Source organism: Phyllostomus discolor, chromosome 6 (genome assembly GCF_004126475.2).
Source record: "Phyllostomus discolor isolate MPI-MPIP mPhyDis1 chromosome 6, mPhyDis1.pri.v3, whole genome shotgun sequence".
In the NCBI taxonomy this organism is placed as follows: domain Eukaryota; kingdom Metazoa; phylum Chordata; class Mammalia; order Chiroptera; family Phyllostomidae; genus Phyllostomus; species Phyllostomus discolor.
Window position 1 is genome coordinate 148,920,646 of NC_040908.2, and position 22,727 is coordinate 148,943,372.

Sequence of the window (22,727 nt, forward strand, 5' to 3'; positions counted from 1 at the left end):
CATTTACAATCTCTCTGCAGTTGACTTTTTTGTGGTGTGAGTTATGACACTAACTTTATTTTTTTCTTCATGGATACCCAAGTGACCTAGCATCATTTACTGAAAAGATCAACTCTGCTGCATTTTGATGTCATGTACCAATTAAGGTCATAAGTTGAGTGATTCTAGTTATAAGGTCTGTTTCTACATTCTGTTACGTTGTTCTATTTCTATGCTTGTACCTACACTACACTGTTAATTACTGTAGGCTTATGTCTTGGCATTATGTGTTAATATCTGTCAGCATAAGTTTTCCAAGTGTGTTCTTCTTTTTTTGTTATCATCTTGGCTATTCTCAGACCTTTGTTATCTATGTAAATTTAAAAATTAGATAAAACATTTCCTAACAATAAAGCTGCTCAGATTTAGATTTTAATAGAGATCATTTTAAATTTACAGATCAGTTTGTGGAGAATTTCCAGATTTACGATGTTGAATCATATAATCCATGAACCTGGAATATCCCTTGATTTATTTAGGGATTTATTAACTTTCTCTTAATACTATTTGGTAGTTTTCTGTATAGTACTGTTGCACATCTATTGTTAGATATAGTCTTTGGCATTTGGTTCTTTTTATATTATTATAAATAGTGTCTAATTGAGAATTTTATTTCCTTCCCCTTGGTTCGATCTCTAGCCCAGAGCCTGGAATCTCAGAGGGTGGGGATTCATATGTCCTTTTCTTATATTGTGACAGAAAGAAAGGGTGAATTGGGTGGGAGGGACAGAGAGGAGAGACAGAAAGCAATTTACCCAGCAGGATAAAATCTAGAGCTATTTGGAAAATGGACCGAAATAATGCTCATTTGAGGGCACTCGAAACATCTCCATGGTGACTACCGTTTGCCCAGTTCCAGACTTGATGGGTGCGTGTGTGCTACTGTGCCCTGCAATTTAATGTGGAGCTGGTTAGTTCTAACCGGACAAAGCAACCTCGCAGAACAACCTGTTAAGTGATGACCAGCTCTGAAAGTTCTTTCTCTTTTCCTTTTTCTTTTTGGCTCGATTTTTACTGCTTTTGATATTTCTTTCTGCTTGAGTTCATCTACAAACTCCCCATGATCAGATTTCATGCCTGTCAGTGAGATCTTTTCAGCTTCAGAGACAAACGCTTCTGCCTCTCAGCATAAGCCAAGGCCTCTCTCTCTTTTGCACCGATAACCTTTACAAAGCAGGGCGGCTTCCTCCTCTCCTCTCGCTGTCTTCGCCAGCCAGTCAATTATTCTCGAGCCATCAGGTGCCAATGGCAATATGTATTAGTCTGGTTCTTTGAATATAAATATAACCTCAAATATCAGGGTTTGTGTCTTATTGTTCCTGGGCCAGATCACCTGTGTGAATGTTGCCCAACAGTGAACAATCAACATGGATAATACAGTTTCCTCAAAGACTCAACAGAAGACACAACTTAGGCAGTGGTATGATGACTAGTTCCTGGTGATACTGAATCAGTTCTTGGTTTTGCTCGTGGGTATAGTAGATGCATTAAATCTTGTCTCCCAGCATCTAGTGTAAACAGAGAGTCTATGTCTGTTCTAGGTAGCTGCTTCTTTGTCACTGTTAATCTGTCGGCTTTGGGTGGGGTTGACTACAGACCTGGCCCCAGGGGTAGGCGTTGAGCTCCAGCTTGGCCACCAGACCTGTGTATTCTCTTCCTAGTGACGGCTTTAGAGACGGGCATGCTGTCTTGTCAGAGGCAGTGGGCCATGAAGAGGCACTTATGGGAATGTTGGTAGAGAAGCACTCTACCTCCTGTGTTGGATTTGATACTCAGAGGTGTTTTTCTGGAAATGATGGCAGCTCCCATCACCACGTGGAGCCTGAGAATGAAGTCCGTGTGCAGGAGAGCCGCACTGAGAGGGGGAGAGGTATCAGGTGCTGGTGACTTTTTGGAGTCTCTGAAGTTGAGATCCCTTAGACTTTAAAGTGTTGTGAGCCTGTGCAGTTCCTTTTCTGCTTAAACCAGTTCAGAGTTTTTGTGATTTACGTGTCTGTGTGTGTATCTATGTGCCATAAAAATCTTTCTAATCGATACAGGGCAGTAGATGAAAGGTAGAGGTTTAGCTAGAAAAACTTTGTGTAGAATTGATTCCTTTACACCGATACTGACTTGATTCTTCTCCATATTATCCTGTTATGCTAAGGTTGCTGATAGGATAACACAATGATTTTTTAAGTGAGATGTAGCAGGATTTCTATGAGTACCTCCCTTCTCCAACTTCCTCGTTTCTGTTGCCATGTTGAGGTCAGAAATTACAGATAGACCAGAGGTCTCGTGCCAGTATGAAAAGATGCAACATTCTGCACTGCATGCAGCACGAAGGTGCGACAGAAAGAACTGTGCCTTTGTTCTGTTTTCCAGTGTAACTGACTGTGACCTTGGACAGGCCCCTTGATCAGGGTGGGGCTGTTTTCCTTGTCAAAAAAAAAATGAGGCCAATAATACTTGCCTTGTCTCCAGGTTGATGACATTCAAATGGGATTAATGTAGAAATATTTTTAATAAGGTTATATTTGTATTTAATGTGTCGTTATTGTTATTATTTTTCTTCATAAAAGGAAGATTCAGGGATGACTTTAAACATGTCTGTATTTCTAAGTCCCAGAAAAAGGGAAAATTTATTTATATTAAACTCTTGAAATGATATTTCAAATCTAGACATTAGCATATTTTTCCAAAGGCAGACTTAATTCACTGGCTTTGCTTCACTGGTATTTGGCAAACAGGCGTGGGTTCACGATCTTTTGACACAATAAAGGCAGCCTTTTCATCAAATTTATGGCGTAGTTGAACCAAAAAATTAAAGAATCCATAATAGCTTTTAGCGAGCCCTGTTGGCTGCCTACTCAGCATCCATACCCCAACTCCTGTTGAATCTCATTTTTGTCTTTGTCTCCATCCCCCCTGAAGACCAGGAGGAGCTCTGATTTCTAAGCTGACACACACATGGTATTTCCATGATGACAGTCCCTAGTCCAAGGGTGGAGGATGCTCTGAGCTGGCCTCATCAGAGGGAAGGGATGCAAACAGGGATGTATGCAGCTCCAGCCATCACTGGCAGCCATGTTGCTGCCATGAGGAAAATTAGCCCTTAGAGGGAGCTGACACTGAGGAGACAGGTAGTGAGAACCTGGGATTTTAATGGCATCACTACATTTCCAGGCATCCAATGGTAGGCTTTCTGGTATTTCTTCACTATTTAAGTCTGTCTGAGTCTACATTTTCTGTTACTTGCAGCCAAAGGTATTCTGCATGACCCCATATATTTTCAAGGGGGAACTGAGATGGAATGACAGCAAAAACTATGTGTAGGGGTACTGCTTTTTTATACTTGTTCATCTGAAGTCAAACTCCTTTTATTTTCTTTGGAAGCGCAGAATGAAGATGTTAGCCATCACTTGGATTCAGAATTGAGAAGGGGCCTATCATTGGCATGTTACTATGGCAATATTTTTAGCATAAGTATATCCCATGCAATATTTGTCATATATTTATCCTAAAATTATTTATTGTTTATCTACAATTCAGAATTCTGCAGTTAAAGCAATGACTGAAGTATTTTTAAATTTGTGCATGTAATCGTGAAAGTGAAACTAAAGGCTGAAAGGGGTAAATTTTGTTTCCTGTGAGCTTGTGCCTGAATGCATTACTGGCTAAATGGACTTCAGGATTACCTGCATTTAGAAGTGTTCTTAAAACAAGGTGATTATTAAGATTGATTTATAAAATGAATCTTCATTCTGAGACGTTTAGGTACTGGGTGAAGGAGATGTTTTCAGAGTCTTGCGTGTCTCACTACATAAATAACCTCTTTCTGCATCTCAGGTCAAGTTGGCCCGGAGCTTAGAAGCAGTTATTCTTTTCTTCCTTTCCAGACCAATGTGAGTCTGAGCTAAATTGCTGGGTGTATATTTAATGGATAAGTCGGTGAATTCAAGGTCAGTCAAAATTGCGCAGAGAGTGAGTAGAGCTGCAAAGGGGAGAGGGAGACGAGTCAGGACATAGTAAGTTAGACAGAAACATTTAGGGAAGCCGTGGGCAAGATCCTGGGTCATGGCTGAACATCTGGCCAGAGCGTCTGGTTGGGCACAATGGTTGGTCTTACTCATCTTCATCTTCCCAGGCTTCCGTGTAATTTCATTCCCCGGAGCTAAGTCTTCTTACAGGTGAAAATATAGAAGCAGGACTGCGTAATCTCAAAGGAAAACACCCATCCGGAGAGGTCGTACATGTGGCATCTGTCACATTGTCTTTTCAGTGCATTGAAAGTTCATACTAATGGGAAGTATCATGGTCGATGTTAGAAAACAACCACAATCGTTAGTCTGTATCTTTTTTCACAGCTGTTTCCGCTGCACCCAGAACATTGTTTAGCATAGAGTAGATGCCTAATCAATCATCATTGATTGCAATAATGAAGAACTACTCATTATTGAGCTTCTTTGGTGGAGGGGCTTTGCATATGTTCTCTCATCGAATTCTCACAAAAACTCCAGAAGACGGTCTTTATTCTACCCGCTGTGGAGATCACGAAGCTCAGACTAGGTGAGGTTCCGGACACTGCCATTCTCTCCACTAACACCTGGGCGCGCTGGGACTCTGATTCCGTTTGGACCAGCTGTGAAGCCTGTGCTCTTCCCACAGTGTCACGCTGCCTGTGCACGGCATTTTAACTCCTGATAATCCCCGAACCAGGCCTTAGCGCCTTCCTCATGGGGTTTCATATCTGGTGCATTTTTTAAGTGAGAGGTGATAATGAGGAGAAGAAACTAGGACATAATGATCATCTTCATCCTAAGGGTCCCATCATAATGCAGAAAGATCTACTTAAAAAACAAAAAACAAAAAACAAGGTGAGCCCTAAATAAAGATAACAAAGATTTAATTTAGCTCAACAGCTATAAAATCTCCTCAACATTATGATCTTACAAGCAATAACTCAGATTCTGCTAGGGAAAGATAAATCCCGTATTTCCTCAGTGCGTGAAAAGGGGGCCAGGCAGGCTGGTGTCGATGTTGTTACGAGCAAGCGAACAGTGTGGAGACCCTCTCATTTCCTTTTTTTAATCTCCTCTCCTGTTATTGGCAAGTCCAATCAGAACCGGAGTGCTGCGATGCCCTTTTATTTCTTTTCACTTTATGATGCTGTTGTTATCACCTAGTTTATGGTTCTCCTTGCGTCTGCTGTGCAAGATGGCATAATTCAGCTGTTCGGTCACTTTCATTAATCCAAAGCCTTTTGAATTTTGCTGCTAGTCCTCTAATGATTTGTCTACAGTGAATGCTTTTGAAAGCAAAGGAATTAATTTTAAACGTTTTGCCTTTTTTTTTTAATGTGGCACCCAGAAAATACAAAATTATACACATGGCTCACATTGTATTTCTGTTGGACGTCACCAGCCTGGATCCTGAATCAGAAAGCAGCCCTTGGACCCACCACCCGCAACTGACCACACACTGTTTCTTAAAGGTGCAGAAGCCCCAGATTCCTCTGCCTCTGTGCCTTCCTCCCGCTATTGTATCAGCTGCCCAGGTTGCCCTCTTATCCGCACATTGAAACCCTGCCCTTCTTTAAGGCAGAGCTCAAAGATGATCACCTTAGACAATGTTGTTAATGCTCCTTCTCAGACCCTATAGGGCACTTTATTGGTAGGTTTCACTGTGGAACATCCAGCTAAGGGCTCTCAAACCCCGGCATCCGTGCCGACACTGTCATCTTCTTTGTCCAGGGCAGACAGTGCTGACCTATCATAGCACTCTCCTACTGAACCAGATCATTTAAGAGAATCCTCAGTACAGCATTTGAGGCAGCAAGCACCAAAAGATCCGAGCAAAGGCACAGTTTGGAATGTTGGCGTGCGTTAACAGCCCGGATGCCCCAGAGGTCTAATCTTAACCGAGTGAAGATTTCCCGTTCACGCAGAATTCTCAGGGCGGGATCCAGTAGCTGGCTCTCAAGAGAGAATGGCTGTGGGGGATCGTATCTTTGCACACCATCTTCCATTGTCTTTGTTCTGATAGCCTAAGTCATTGTTTTATGATAGCGGCACCATTTTCTGCATCTTAGGTGTTTCCATAAGTCTGCTGGTAATTTAAGATGCAGGCAAGCTGACTTCAAAGCAGATTGGTTGCTGAGGACTCTGGCCAAGGACTGTTTTGGGATGTTGTAGACAACCCAGTGCCTCATGAGGAGGTGAGACTCGTGGGTGGTACAAACACAGAGATGACTGAGGCCTCAGGGAAGACTGCCCGTTTCTGTTCCGTGCCGAAGCCACGCAGTGGCGTTCCCTGAATGTCCCCGTGTGTCCCTTTGACGGGAAGGTTGTCTATGGGATGGGAAGGGTTAACGTTGGGAGAAGTCTGGGGAAGAAAAAATTGACGGATGTGTCCTTTTTACAGTCAGGGTGGGCGTTCCTTATTTCTTCTTGTAGAGTGTTATGTAGTTAAGGCAATTTCTCAATTTTGGAAGGCTCACCACCCAAAATTCACGGTGACCCTTTTGGGCCTTAAAGAAGCTATAGCTACTGAGTGTCGGTACCCATCCCAGAAATCCATGTACAACTCTGTTATAACTCTTATTCATGTCAGCCTCTTCTACGATATTGAAAAACTCAGGAGGGCAAAGACTGTATGTAGGCAACTACAGGTGTTTTTCGTTGTTCGAGTGTGTGTGCGGTTTTTAGATAAGTGGCTGATAAAGGCAAAGAAATGCAAGGTGCTTTGGCTGAACATCACCATCGAGACCTTCAGTGCAGATAACATGACACAGTTTGATTGAAGGGAATTTGAAATCTAGTTGGTGCCATGAGACAAGTGCAAGACAAGTGACAAAACAATGAACTAACAGGGGGAGATAACAATAGAACACATGTACAAGGAAACAGTTGCATTGCCAAACACGTTACACCGACACTAAATGCAAGATTCCGCCAGAGAGAAATATTTGCATGGGGAGAAATAGAGATTTTAATATGAGCGTGCCCTGCTTCGGGTGTCTGTGCCAAAGGACACATCACAAGAGAAACAGTGTCATATGCATCCGTCGGAGCCCTTGGCCTGCCGCAGTGTCAGAACTACCAAGTTCCCATGTAATGATGATTTAAAACCCAGCAAGAGAGCATTGGCTTTGAACTTAAAGGGTTTTTGGAGAATAATAGGAAGAGAGAATAGTCTCTTGTAATCAAAGAAGTATTTTTTTTTTGGCAGATGGATAAGGGGGGCAGCCAGGCTAGCTTCGGGGATCAGATACAGGACTGCCCCTTGTTCCACTTTTTGGCCTCACTCTGGTCTCATCAGAGGAAAGGCTTTTTCCCATGTTTCCTTCAGAAAGAATTCTGGCCGAAGGGGAGACCATCCCTTCGTGCCGTGTCTGTGATGCAGCAAACAGAGGCATCCCTGAGAGGAGTAAGATCTGTGAGGCCTGGGGAGGGAAGGAAGCTGAGCTCTTTGGTGATGTATGTGCCCTCATATGCATATTTTTTCAGCCGTCCTAGCTGAGCCGACAGGGACAGTGCCAAGGCTTGCACAGTAAACCCAGTAATTGATCTATGGAGACACCTACGCAATGGATCTAATTCAAGATAAGGTATTTCTTGGTATTTCCATAGTTTTTAAAATGGGTGTAAAATTGTCATGAAAAAGTGCTCTTCGGTGGCGAGGGAAGCCCATAACGCAAGCGTGAGCTGGCCCTCTATGTCATTCTACCTTGGGCTAGATTTTTTTTCCTTTTAATTTAATTTTAATTCTTTTCAGCACTGAACCTGAATGGAAACGTAACTGAACATGGAAGTTATAAGCACTCCCAGTGGTAGATGAGGACACCCAGGAACCCTGCCAGATGTTGTTCTGCTAGGTTTCCTGAATCATAGATTAACCATGAAATTCTATGTAGCCGCCTGGAAAAACAATTGGATTCAGGTCCAGGTTCTTGGTTTGCACACACCACGTAGTTTTTCAGCACTTCAGAAGTGGCCCCCATAAACAATGATAGCCATCATTTATTGAGCCTTTACTAAGTAGTAGACACAGCATTCTAAACACTTTATACACATTAACTTGGTTCATCTCCAAAATAACCTTAGCTAGATCCACCAGAATTTTAGAGTCTAGGAGCTGAGATTTAGCAAACTAATTTGCTCAAGGTGCTAAATAGCAGAGCCAAGGCATAAACCCAGGTGGTCCAACTCCAAAATCCACACTTTCCACCACAACATCCTGGTTTCTACTAAAGCGTTTCTCAGCTCCTCCTCCGCAATAAATGTCAGTGATTCCGTGAGCATTTATTTTATCAAGTTAACCATTGAACAGCATGAATTTGAGCTGTGTGTGTCTACTTCAAGGTGGATTTAAAAAAAATAAATGCTATACATGTATTTTCCTTATAATTTTCTTAATAATGTTTTCTTTTCTCTACTGACTTTGTTGTAAGAATACAGTATGTAATGCATATAACATAAAATATGTGTTAATCAACTGTTGATGTTATTGGTAAGACTTCCTTCTGGTCAACAGCAGTCTGTTAATAAAGATTTTGGGGAGTCAAAAGTTATATGTGCATTTTTGACTGCATGGGGGATCCATATCCCTAACCCCCACCTTGTTCAGGGGTCAACTGTATTATAGCAACTATCTTCAGGACCCTAAGTTTTGAGGGAGGGTCTTGGCTAACTTGATTCCAACATTTGAAACTCCTTTGAGTTGTTCTAATTTGCTGGAGCGTAAGAAGGCATATAATGCTATTACCATTGATACTTGCGTGCGTTTCAAATTAAAGCAAACCTCTGCCCACAGAATTTTTTATTTAATGAGGATTTCCCTTTCCTTTAGGCGGACTCTTGAGGCAGGGCACACGGGTAGGGTGAGTGTTACAGTTCTCATTTTCCAGGGGCTGAGCGAGCGAAGGCATTTGGCTAAGGTCGCTCACCTAGTGAGTGCTGGAGCTGGGACTGCCTTCCTGGCTTTTCTAACACACTGTGTGATGCTATTGGTGGGGCGGGGGGTGGGGGGTTTGACGTTGCTGGGAAAATCCATTTGCCTTCATTGATCACGTCCTACAGCACAAGGTAAGAGCTTGGAAAAAGCCTCTGCTGTGATTTCTTAGTGAAGACTGGAAAAATCCCTTCTGTCACGTTCTCAAATGCAGTCGAGAGCTTCTGTGTGCACTTGTAGGGCAATTCTACGAGCTGCACAAGGACAGGTACCCCCTGCTTTCCGCAGCTTCACGTTACCCTGCTCCACTGGTACGAGGGAGCCACATTAGTGCCTGTGCTCACTGACTGGAAGACTGCCACAGGGGATTTTCACTTTATGAAAAAAAGGCAAAAAGTGAAGATGTCCTTCCTGTTTGTTTTGCAGCGAGTCCAGCCCTCACAGAGCAGCAGGAGTGGCGGTGCTTTTACTATATGTTGGTGTCATTTTAGGTTTTATGTGCTGTTTAGTATGATTTGGTAGGTTATTTTGGGGGGTAGGAGGACACTCAAAAATTTTTCCATATAAATTAGTGGTAGTTGCTTCTTCACTTTCTGCCTTTTCGGCTTATGAAAGGTTTCCTAGGAGCGCCCTACTTTTGGCTCTCAGGGCAAGCCTGTGTTTGCCAGGAGGCTGGGCCCTCGATGGGAGGGAGACAGTACTGGGGGAGTGGAAAGGTTGTATTGCAAAGAGGAGCCCACACTGATTTTCCCCAGGCAGATGCCCCCTGGTTTGGCAGTGTTGCTTGTCAGGGAACACCAGCCATCAAGCCAGGCGGTCTGGGCTTGGCGGGCTCTGGACACAGCTCCGTCACCATTGCCCCGTCACAGAGAGAAACAAGATTGCCAAACACCAGAGCCGCTGATCCCTGGACAGAGACTCTGACGGATGCGCTTGGTGACCACAGGCAGCCTCACTGCCGTTTTGTGTCATGTTTGTGCTCTCCTCCCGCTGAGGTGGCTGGAAGCTAAACTTGCCTTTCTGTCAGTCTCTAGCTTGTCGTTTTGGGGTGGACACTTGTTCTCTCTGGATCATCTCCAACCACTCCAGGGCCTGCCGGTGTTCATTCTGGATGTCTCATCCCCTGGCAAAGTAGTCACTTCATCCTTCAAAAAGCACAGGGACAGCAGAGCACCCCACGGATTTGCTCCAATAGTGTCTGTGTGGGCTTTTTCCAAGGTAGTTTGGCTATGCAGATTGGTGAGGACAATGCTAACGCAAATCTGGTAGCACTCAAGAGAGAGGTGATGAATTTCTCCCATTTCCACCTCTGCTCCCACCCAGGGTGTCCTGGAAGCTGTAAATTTAGAGGGTCTGATTTATTTTTGGCAGCAAGTTGGGGGGGCAGTCCTTATGTAGATGCAGCTGGCAAATTGAACTTGGCCTTGAGCCCTGATAGCCTGATTTCCACCATTTTTCTTCTCTCTCCTGGACCCAGGAGGCAGCTCTTTGTTGACTAAATTCAGGCCAGAGGCAGGGACCGAGTGACATTTCTCTTTCAGGGTGGAAAAGCCTTGTGTTTGACAAAGTACCCGTGTTTGCCACAGCTTTAGACATGAACACAAACACTAATTTACTCTCATCAGCCTTGAAGGCTGGGAAGACCTCCCTCATCGACAAAGTTTCCATGGTGCCTGCACTTCCGCTCACATTGTTCCTTAAAAACAATCGCTAGTGGCATCTTATAAGGTAGGTGATGATTGCTAATAAGAGCTCCTTCTTCTGACATAGTGCTTTATACTTTCCAAAGCACTGTGACATTGGATTCTCAAATGTTTTAAATATATATACAGTTGTTAAGCATTCTGTTCTCACCCTCACAGCCGAAAGCACTTCTACACATGTAATACCTAAATGTCTCCAAATTCTGAAGTTTCTATCACTTTCCATTTGCTTTTTTCATTTTCCTCTCATCTGTAGGGTTTTTGACCCTTTGGATTGCTATTAATTTAGGAATTATACAATATCTAGTGCTTAAACGGATATAAATTATCTTAACAATTTATGTGCATGCGAAGCAAGGTAAACACGAACGCAGAGAAGTCCCAACCCCGCTAAGCCAGTTGAAAAGAACTGGGTAGGACTATAGTACCTACCCCTTGGAAGGTATTTGTCTTTGAACAGAGAGGTTGCCCCTGACTTAGGAGAGAAGGCAATGAAGCAAGAGCAGCCGAGTTAAAAACACAGCTGAATTTTCCTACAGGAATAAGAAGATGAAAGAGGAGAGCAAAATACTAAAGTCGTATCCCACTGCTGAAAGAAAAAAAATGTGACAGAAGAAAATATTTAGGTTGCCTTTGAAATGGTTATTCAAAGCCTAGGATTGAAAAGCAAAGCAAAGGCTAGGTTTTTGAAAAGTATGATCATGGTGGTTTGTGTCTCATTGAGTTCTTGGTGGAACAAGCCGTGTATAACAGCTTTAGACTAGCAACTTATAGAAGGTGATTTTCACGCAGAAAATAATGTGAGGATGAGGAGGCGGATTTCATTGCCTTACATGATGCCAAAGCCTTGAGCACAGGACTCAAAGCCTCTGTTCTCACTAACTCACCTGACATAGCTCGCTCTCAGTTCAACACTGAGGTGCTTGGGGTGCTGGGCTCAAAGAGGAAATGGAAATGAAGAGGTTTCACATGTATTGAGTCAAATAGAAAGCATCTCTACTAGAAAAATGGTGATTGAGACTGACATCATTGCACATTCTTAAATTTTGCAAGAGACACAAATATCTCAAATGTTATTCTCTGAGAGGGGAGCCCTATGCCCTATGTGTGGTGACCATATGGTTATAATTAACATCTTGCGATTAACATTTTTTTAAAAAATATTTTTAAAAAGATTACATTTATTTATTTTTAGAGAGGGAATGGAGGGAAAAAGAGAGAGAGAAACATCAATGTGCGGTTGCTGGGGGTCATGGCCTGCAACCCAGGTATGTGCCCTGACTGGGAATCGAATCTGCAACACTTTGGTTTGCAGCCCTCGCTCAATCCACTGAGCTATGCCAGCTGGGGCTTCATCTTGTGATTAACATCTTAGTGAAAGGTAATAGTGAGTGTAGGATGAGGTCTGAGTGTAGGGTGACATGTGGCAATCTAAAAACTACAACACACAACCTGGCATCCTGATTATGTTGAAACCAAGAGGATCATTCTGTCCGCTGTCCTTCCCTTAGACACCCCTGAAGCTCTGTTCTAGTCTTGGTCAACAGTAGCATTTGGTTAGATTGGTTTGGGGGATATCATTTAGCAACTGTGGAAGGGGCTGGGAATGACTTGTGCTCTATTTAATATGGGAATGTAGTTAGGACTCACAAACATTTGAGACTGAATAAATTCAACTTCAGAAGTTCTTACAGAGATATACATTCCAGTGGAAGACAGCTCAAGGCTGCAATTGCTGATGAAATTTCAACCACACCAAGACCCTTCTGGATAAGAGCAAACAAAAAGAAAGTTTGGGTTTTAAAAGTCTTTGGCCTTTGGAATTGCTATGGACTTTAATTTATAAGAAATGAAAAATGTTATTTTTGAATTTTACATTTTTTCTTGTAGTTTTGATAACGACCTTTCGTTTGTTGATATTGCTGATATTGGAGGGTCATTATATTGCCTTTTGATTACTTAGGATATTGAGAAGCTTTATTAAAAAGAGTGTGCATAATTTGGGGTAGGGATTTAGCTTAGATGACAGCACAGACTTGGCTTTAACTTAATTTAATTAATAGTCAGCTCTTGCTGTAATAATGTTGTGTAACAAACTATTCCAAAACTCAGTGACTTCTAAAAATAAGGATTTATTTATTTTTTCATTCAGGTCATCTGCGGCATTTCTCCTTCAGGCTGCTAGTTGTTAGGTTAGGCTCCAGGCTGGGTTCCGGTTTGTCCCATGTGCCTTCATAGTCTTTCTACATGAAGCAGCTGCCATAGCCCTCTCACAGCTATGAGAAGAGAGAGCAAGACAAGCCCTTAAGGCATTGGCTCGTAACTAGACACTGTCATTCCATCCACATTCATTTGGCCAAACCCAACATCCCTGGAGGGAGGAAATGTGCTCTGGCTACTCTTGAACACTGCAAGGCCTTCTTAGAAGAGACCATGGAGAGCTGAGAACGTGATCTGATTTACCACAAGTCATATGTTCTTGTCTTGTTGCCTTTGTCATTTTACCTTTTACCTATTCAGAAACACAGTTGCAAGTGTACCCAGCTTCCTTCAGAAATCTCCCATGGTTCCCACACACTCAGGCCCCTGAACTGTTTGCATTAGAACTAACCCCCAAATAACCGAACGAGAATCTTCTTGCATGGACTTTAGGGCTTTGTGTTTTTAATGATCATGGAAGACGATTTCAATGCACTCTTAGATTCCGCGAACCAGTTTACTTATCTTAGGAACTCACTTCCTACTTAGTAATGGGGATTACTCTACTTTATTTAGTATGTACTTGGTAATTGTTACCTGATTGAAAAACATTCTTTCTTTTGTGTTTGCAGTTTGCTCAATCTGCATCAGACCTCTCGCCATTCACTCGGCCCCTCTTACCATATTCTGCCTTGTCCAGAAAACCATTCCCCCAGGTGTTCCCACCTAAATTCTGCTCCAACCCAAACCATGTATATTCTAAGGTTCATGTCAAAGGCTGCCTTTGCAATGTATGTTTTCTTACTTTCTGTTTCTGTATAAACTATCAGGCCCTGCCATTTCTTAAAGGTAATTGTATACGGATCTCCACCTCCAGATTAAAAGCATCTTGGTGGCAAGGACATACCCTGTTTATCTTTGTCTTTTTGTTTTCAAAACTTACCCATAGTTCCCTTTGAGTGCCATTCCCACCTGTAACATTTCCTCCTTATTGCTTACCCGTCGCTCTCTCCCTCCCATCTTGCTGATGTTGAGACCCTGTTGGTGGCGTTTTCAGGTTTGTGATTCTTCCTTCTTCTGTTACCACTCTGTCTATACAAACCTCTCATTCGCTCTTTGATTTCCACGATAACAGCTCCAGTTTTGCCCTTTTCATCTCTTCTGGTTCTTCACTTCACTAAGTGTGTAGCTGCAGGGGATATAGATGTTTCTCCTTGAAGCCTCTGGCTGTAGTCTTCCCTTGAGAGCTTTCTCCCTGTTACTTTGAACAACATGTCATGAGGATCTCTACCCCTTGCAGGAGAGGGGGGCCTTCCCACTCCAGTTTTGGTCACTGGCTTTAATCATTTTTAAAAATGTCCTCCTAATCCAGATGGAGAATTTTAACGTTGTCTATACATTAATGCCAAATTTCCCAGCTCTTGAGCAGTTAATTCTTGCTAAGTGTGACCTGACATCCCCCTTATCTCTTACTTTACATTTTACTGCTTTCTTGCACATACATCTTAGTGATTTTAAAGAGCCACATTCTTCTTTGGTAAGTGCATGGAGGATTGTTAGGAATGTGTCTCTGATTCTCTAGTGTTAGCAGAGGATTCTAAATCTTTGGCTTTCCAAGATCACTTTTGGATCACTCCGACCCTTGTCACTTTGCACTTGAGATGTAGTTATAATCCCTTTCCTACATCACAGTTCTTGATGTCAGGAGGGAGAGTATCATTTCATTAAATATGTTTTATTCTCCCTCCAATTTTGCAGAAAAAATTGGGGGGCGGAGAGGACAAAGGCTTTTCTGATCCCTCTTAGGTATTAGAATATTCCCAGATTGCTTAAGTTGAAAACAAGACTTGAACACAGAAATTAGGGTGGCAACTCTAACATGTTACATAAGGAAGGTTTTATGTCAGGTTTTCTCCTTTTGTTCATTTGGAGCTGGCCACCAGCAGGGAAACAGAAGCATGGCTGGCTTCTTTTCTGTGTTTTTCCTCTTCTTCCAGCTTGATAGCTACTTGCTGACTCCTCCGAACTTCAGAGTGGCGAGAGAGAACACTGAGAAAGGGACAGGAAAGGCCTAACTTGAACTAGTACTGTCTTAAGCTGGTTTGTCACTCATTGCTATGGCAGCTACTTAAAGCTGATTCCTTTTCTCTAGAGTGACAGCGAAGTTTATTTCAGAGATTGTCACCCTGGGGACCTGGCTCCATGGTTCTTTCAATTGAGGAACATATATTTCCTGCTCCACTGGACGGTCCCTCTACAGTCCCTGGAACTCTAGCATTTACTTCCAGCCTTCTGCGGGTGCCCCTCTGCCCCTTTACACAGCCGATTGGACAAGACCCAAGGCACACTGAAGCTGGTGTTCTCTCACGTGTGTCCCATCTGGTGATGCCAGCCAATCCAGGCAGCTGCCCATGTCACAGCGGGCTGCTGAGCTCTCTCGGGCACACACCGGGCACCAGCCTTCTGCTTCCAGCTACAGGGAGCACATTCTGGCTAATAGCTACTTATTGGTCAGTTGATTCGAATGTTTGATGAAATTGTTCTTCCTTTGTGGGTTGTCTGGGGGAAGAGCCAAACAGGGTTCTGTTAAGAAGGAGGCAGGTGTAAAGAAACAGAGTTCCCAAGATCCAAGCACCCACCATTCTGCTTTAATTGTTGCTGCTCATGACAGTTTTCTTAGTCCTGTAGATAGTGGTAAGGCGTGTCCTCGCTCCCATACCAATGGTCTGCAAGAAGACTGTGCCTTGTCCTGTCTCCTGAGCTTCCCCCTGCCCTCCAGAGCCCCCTTGTGGTCCAGCCAGTTTAGCCCCAGGGGGAATGTCCCATTCACAGTCAGGCTCATTTGATTTCTCAGCGCTACTGCCTGAAATGGTAGACATGGAAAAACGGATTCATATATGTTCAGTGACATGTTTTCTATCTGAGAACAAGTCTTGACTCATGGTTCCGAGCTCTTTATACGCAACTCCTGGGGAGTTAAAAAACCCCATGCTTAGTACGATCCACAGTTTCTGAGCTGATTGATCCTGAGTGAGGCTTTACTGGATTCTAAAGCTCCCTAGTTGTTTCTGTGCAGCGAGTTTGAAAATCACCAGGAGAGAGAAGGATGTTGTAGTTAGGGAAGGTTTTCTGAAATGGACACCCAGGTAAAGCAGAGACGGGACCAAAGGAAGACTTCTGGGATAACAGAGGAGTTCTGTTCCATGTTTAACTACTGGCTTTCTGAGAATAAGAGCACTGATTTGTAGGGGTTGTGGTGTCCTATGATGTAAATACTCCCACCATGGCTAATTTCAAAATACTGATGTGGCAGCATGGAACAGAGTTGGGAACGGATGCTAACAATTGCTTCGTGTGAGCCCGTAAGAGCGGACTCTCTCTAACCAGGCAGAACAGGCTGGGCAGAGGCCACTCTGTTGTTTTGTAGGGTGGTTCAGTGCTGTTTTAGCTCAGCTTCTCCCTTTGCGGCTGCACTTTGAGCATTTCCTTTATGTAATCAGCACATCCATTGAGTACTCCCTTTGCCCTACAAACTCCTAGAAATGAACAGACAAGAGAATGAACTGGTCTTTTCCTAAAGGTGGCTTCTGTGTCCTCTCCAGAGCTTTAGAGATGCCTTTAGATTTCAAAGTGACATGCCTTGTTTTTCCTTTTCCTTTCTGGTTCTGTCACACCCTGCACATGTTATCACTTACCTACCACAATCTGGTCTTGCTGTTCATCTATGCTCCCCCAGTTCCTACAGCTCTTGACACTTGAATAATGACTGTGTTGGTTCTCCTTGAGGTACTCCATGGTGTTGAAACAGACCAATGACAACAACAATGAAAACAAGTGGTCTGACAGAGATGAGACCTGTAGCCTTTCTCAAAAAATACCCTCAGGTAAGAAATAAACAAAAACCTTGTATTTCCTCCTCTGAATAAAACTGCTCTTCTTTTTGACCCTGGCCTGTGTGGCTCAGTTAGTTGGAGTTCTGTCTCATAGATTGAAAGGTTGTGGATTTGATTCCTGGTCAGGGCGCATAACACAGGTTGTGGGTTCAATCCCCAGTTGGGCTGGGGCGTGTACAAGAAGGCAACCAACCAACTGATGTTTCTCTCTTACATTGATGTTTTTCCCTCTCTCTCTGTCTCCCTTCCTCTCTCTCTAAAAGCAATGTAAGAATGTCTTCAGGTGAGGATTAAAAACAATGAAAAATAACTGCTGCTCTTTTTGGACTTCTTGAGCTACCATTAAACAAGCACACGCAATGAGAAATGGGAGTCCTATGCAGGACAAGACATAATCAGAAGCATGGGGAGTCAGTGTGAGTGATTTTTCGTTTGCATAAGACCGATATTTTTTGCTGTCAGGAAATTATCCTTTTTTTTTTCCTTGAAAGCAGACAGAATGTCAAACACAAGTTGTAATTGGGCTATGTGAGTTACATACAGATCAGTCCATTATTAGTCTAAATGAGAATCTTGATTTGGCAAGATGGCATTTATCATGCAATTGCTTTGCTCACATAATCCAAGTGACTTTGTAACTTTAATTGTATTGCATGTTCTAGAAATATTGCTCATGATTACACCCTGTTTGAAATAATTAGGTGGTAATTAGCATTACAAGTTTCTTTTAAAAATACCATCATTAGAGAGATTGCTAAATGAATTACCTGGCACTGGGGACTAGATTTTCTTGGCATAAGTACCTTTCTCCACAGAAGGGGCAGTGGTGTTCAAAGGCATTCTTAGAGAGAGCCTGTATTGGTTTGAAATCAGTGCTGTAACAGATCACCACAAGTTCTGTGGCTTGAAACAAAACAAATTTGTTATCTCACAGTTACTGTAGACAGAAGCCTGGCAGACTTCACCGGGTCTCCGGCGGTAGACCCAGCGGGGCCAAAATCAGGGTGTCGGCATTCCTTTCTGGAGGTGCTACGAGATGATCTGTTTCCTTGCTCTTTCAGGCTGTTGGCAGAATTCAGTCCCTTACTGTTGTGGGACTGAGCTCCCTGTTTCTTCCCTGGCTGTCAGCTGAGGTTTGCTGCCACCCGCATGCCTTGGTTTGTGCCCCCTCCATCTTCAAACTACCAATGGCAGATGGAGTCCTTCTCGTGCTTCCGGTATCTGCTGCCTTTTTTTTCTGTTGCATCTCTGTGACCTCAGCTGAGAAAAATTCTCCTCTTTTAGGGGCTCTTGTGATTAGATTGGGCCCAGCTGGATAATCCAGACTAACCTCTCTATTCAATTTTTTTAATCATAACCACACCTGCAATGTGTGTTTTGCCGTATAAGGCAACACGTGCTCAGGTTCCAGGGATTGTGGTCCAGGGAGGAGGGTGTGGACATGCTGGTGCGCGTGGGACATGAGCTGCATCCTACGGAGCCTGGGCCGCATGTGAGTTTCATTTGGCATATCGTTTCTTCTCAGAAATGGTAGTAGTGTAGCAGTAATTTCTCTTTCTTTTGGGGTATTGACTGACTCCATCATATGAAGACCAACAACTGAATAACGTTTTGCTGTGTAGGGTATATCAAGATACTATTAAAGGCAAAGAAAAGAGAATTTTAGTAACTGGTTGGTACTTTTGGGAGGAGGTATCTCATAATGAGCTGTTGGTTTTTAAATTATTGGCTTGTATAAGTGAGCGAACACTTATTTATTGAAGAGATGTTTGCTTAATTGTGTGCTGTGTGGCTCTCACTAGTCCAATGTGAAAACAGGATGATGTCTTTCTCATTCACTGTTGTATCCACAGAGCCAGGAAGGGGGCCTAGCATGGAGGTGTTCAATAGCTGCTTCATACAGAGGTTTTTACTGAATGAAGTACTTGTCTTAGCAACTCCTACGACAGCACCTGGCAGGGCCCGAGAGTTAAGCAGTGAAATGGGCGATGTGGTCCCTGTCTGTCTGCTCACAAACAGACGTTAAACAAATAATTCTATAACTGATTAACTATAATGGGGGTGAAACTGAAAATCTCAAAAGTGGCACACATGTACTTCAATTTTATTTTCACTTAAAGTATACAATTGTCCACAAACACTTTGATGTAGGCTCAAGACATTTTCTTTGAATAGGGTTGACTGAATGAACTTTTGTCTTCCTTCTTATGTAAATCGTACCCCAAACACATCTTCTGTGGTTCCAGGTTTTGCTTCCCTTCGATGGAGTGAGGACTCAGCATCAGGGCTGGCAAACCGTGGCCTGTGCTGAGTCTAGCGTACAGTCTGTTTTCATACAGCCCCAAGCTATGAATGGTTAGTACACTTCTCAGTGGTGGAATAAAAATGATGAATAATATTTTGTGACATGTAATAAGGATATAAAATTCAAATTTCAGCGATCATAGATACACTGTTATTGGGACACAGCCATCCTCAGTCATGTAGGTATTGTCTGTGACCGCTTTCATGCTGCAGTGACGGAGTAGAGTGGCTGTGTGACAGATCCTCTGACCCGCAAGCCCAAAGTGTTCACTGTCTGACTCGTAAGAGAGAAAGTTCTCTGACCACCCTTGAAGTACTCGAGAAGGAAAATGAGTGCAGAAACCTCGTAGGTTCCTCCCCTGATCATTTTCTTGGGGGTGTGTGGGCATACGAAAAGGGGTGGCCATGGTGTGGAGGGTCAGGTAGCCACTTTCTAGTATACTACATCTTCCTTCACAACAATTTTTTTTGTGACCCCGCTTTATCAAATCTTTTCAAAACTTTTTTTTACAGGAACAGCTTAAGGACACTTTGTCAATTTACACTATAACTCACACAGTTGTGCTCACAGGTGCAAACAGCCATCGATTAGTTTGGAGGTACTTAGGGATATCAAATCACCATGATGCATACTTTAAATATCTTACACTCTTCTATGTCAGTTATACCTCAATAAAGCTGAAATACGTAAGTTAACTCTTAGGAGAGCAAAATTCAGTTTGCAGATGAACGTAGCTGACTCTGGAGAGTGTTTGCCTCTGTTGGTGGGCAGCAGAGTGCGCTGTCCCAGGGAGGAGCCCGTGCCTTCAGCCACCGCAGAGCGAAGTCGTCGTCCTGCGTTTTACACAGGAGGGAGAGGTCTGGTGAGTAGAACAAGTGGGCCTGGGGGATACTGGTAATGAGGGCTTTTGCTGTGTGTAAGATTTGATCCAAATTAAATTTGCTTGTGATGTTTAGAACCGTGAGTTTGTAGATGTCATGTAGGTATCCTTCATGCAAGGTAACCTGCATCTGGAATTTTGAACTTTTGGCACTATTGAATTGTGAACCATTAATGTGGGGAACTATTTCATGTTACTGTACTTCAACTCTCTAACTTAAGAGACCTTATTGCCAGAGTTCTCAGAACTCTCATTGGCCTCTCACAGAAACTCTGTCTTCCAACCCACATCAAAGGGAAACTCTACGCAACTCTGTTTAGAATTCAGTCAGTAACTACAGTTGTTCTTGGTGCTTTCGTCAGAGAACATTCCTCCTGTCATCTCTTAGTTCAGCACAGAGTATAAATAAAATCTCCGTAAAAATTTTTAGTGTGCTTAGTCATCTACCTTTGTTCCCTTAAACCAATATTCATTCTCCTGAATATTAATTTTAAATTATTAAAATAAGAGCAATCATTGCAAAGTATGACAAAGAATTAACAAGTAACATCTCAACCAAATGAAGATGTTAAAAATAGCATCGAGGTGGATTTGGTATCACTTCCAGTTTAGAAATCTCATCTTTTCATATTGCAACGGTTCCTTTAGCCACGATCGCCATCACTCCAGTGAGCAACTGGCCATTTTCATGTTACAAGGCCCTAGGTTTCCGGAGGCAAAGGCAACCTCTCTCCATCTTTTCTAATTTGCTTCAGTAGACGCGATATGAAAAAAGCAAGCATTAAGGCCGGATCTCTTCTTTCTCTTTAGTTTCCCTCTCTGGAGCCAAGTTAAAATGGAATACAGTCATTAGGAGGTTATCTAGTGTAACAAGCTTCTACCGAAGGCAGAGCAGGAGGCTCCGTTCCTCTGTGAGTTGTTTATGAAGTAGCTCATGGCTGACAATCAGTGAACTAAATCCTTCAACAAGGAGAGATTTACAAGGACTTGTCACGGAGACGAAGTGTTTCTACCGCGTGGAGCAGAGCTGGGACCAGGGATTAGCAGCCCTGCACATAAATACAGCTCGCAGCTTCCGGATGCCACAGCTGGGAGCTCTCAATAGCCACCCTGTGTAAATGTGTCTATGGAATGAGTTCTAAATACTCACTGTGTGCTTGTAGGGGATTCGTATTTCTTCTAGGATCTATGGACAAGTTATCAAGGTGTCCTCCAGACACATGCTGCAACTGGGGGTCTCGTTTTCTTGATATCTCAGGAAGCCACAGTGCTTAAGCCACTCCTCTGTCATTAAGGAAGGAACCACCCACTTTAAGTTTTCACCCCAAACTTGCTTCTGGCTCTCATCTGTGTATTGTCCTTTGTGATAGGTGTCTCTTGGCAAGTTTGCTGTTAGATATGAGGAGGGGTGATGGCAGGGTGATGGTAGGCGCATGCAGTGTGCTCTTATGGACATTTGCTGTGGCCTGAATGTTTCTGTCCGCCCCCACCCCCCCATTCATGTGTGGAAGTGCTAATACCCAATGTAATTGTATTAGGAGGTGGGCCTTTGGAAGGTGCTTAGGTCATGAGAGTGGAACTCTCATGAATGGGATAGTTTCCTTGTAAAGGAGAATGCACAGAGCTCCCAGCCCCTTCTGCCACATGAGGACACAACAAGAAGACTGCAGCCAGGAAGAGGGATTTTATCTGGCCATACTGGCATCCTGATCTTGAACCTCCAGCCTCCAGAACTGTGAGCAATACATTTCCATTGTTTATAAGTTACCTGGTGTGTGATAGCTTGTTATAGCAGCCCAAATGGACTAAGACAACATTGACTTACACAGCTTTGTTTTGATGTGATGCATAATATACTTTTGTTAGCTCCCAGTGAAAGAATGAATGATCAGCGATCACTTGTGCCAGGGGTGTAAATGTCTAGAATAATACACCTTAAAAGGATATTGAAAATCATCCAGGTCATCTCTGTCATTTTTTTAGATGAGAGAACTAAGGCCATAGACACATGGGGAATACATTTAACTTTCTGTGCCTCATTGTCCCCATCTGCAAATGGAGACCATAAGGGCGCTGATTCATGGGGCTGGCTGGTTTACTGAATTAGCAAATACATGTGAACCACTTAGACCAATCCCTGGGAAGGAGTAAACACTTGTGAAATGTTAGCGGTGGCACCATTACTACCGCTGTCTCGACTCCTGTTAGCACTGCTGCTTCTGCTGCTGCTGCTATCGCTTGACTGACTTCCCTCGCTCGGCATTATCTGTGAGAAAACAAACAAAAAAACCCTTATAATAAAGAGAAGAAATATATTTAAGCATTTGCATCTGAACGATATGTATGAGTATGGTGTGTGTGTGTGTGTGTGTGTGTGTGTATGTGTGTGTGTAAGTGTACTCTATGGGTGTTTAAACCTAGTGTGTGTATATCATTTGTGTAAAACTGTCAGATGAGATCATCCAATTTGTCCCTGAACTAATGAGGAACTGCTCACATCTTGTCTCTCTCACGTTGCTGGTTGGTATCAATAATCCGTTTGCATTTGCATGTGACCTTGCCGCTGCACCCGATGGAACCTATTACTGGGGCATGTCTCAGAGATGCCTCCCTTGTTCATTTTCAGTAAGTCGAGTCACAAAGCAGACTGAATTTTTCTTCTGTCTGTGTGCTCAAACTGGAACCCATGTGCAGTAGGCATAAAATATGAACTTATATGTACTAGTTACTCTCAGAATGTTTATTCTTAGGAAGAGTACGAAATTGGTTGAATAAGT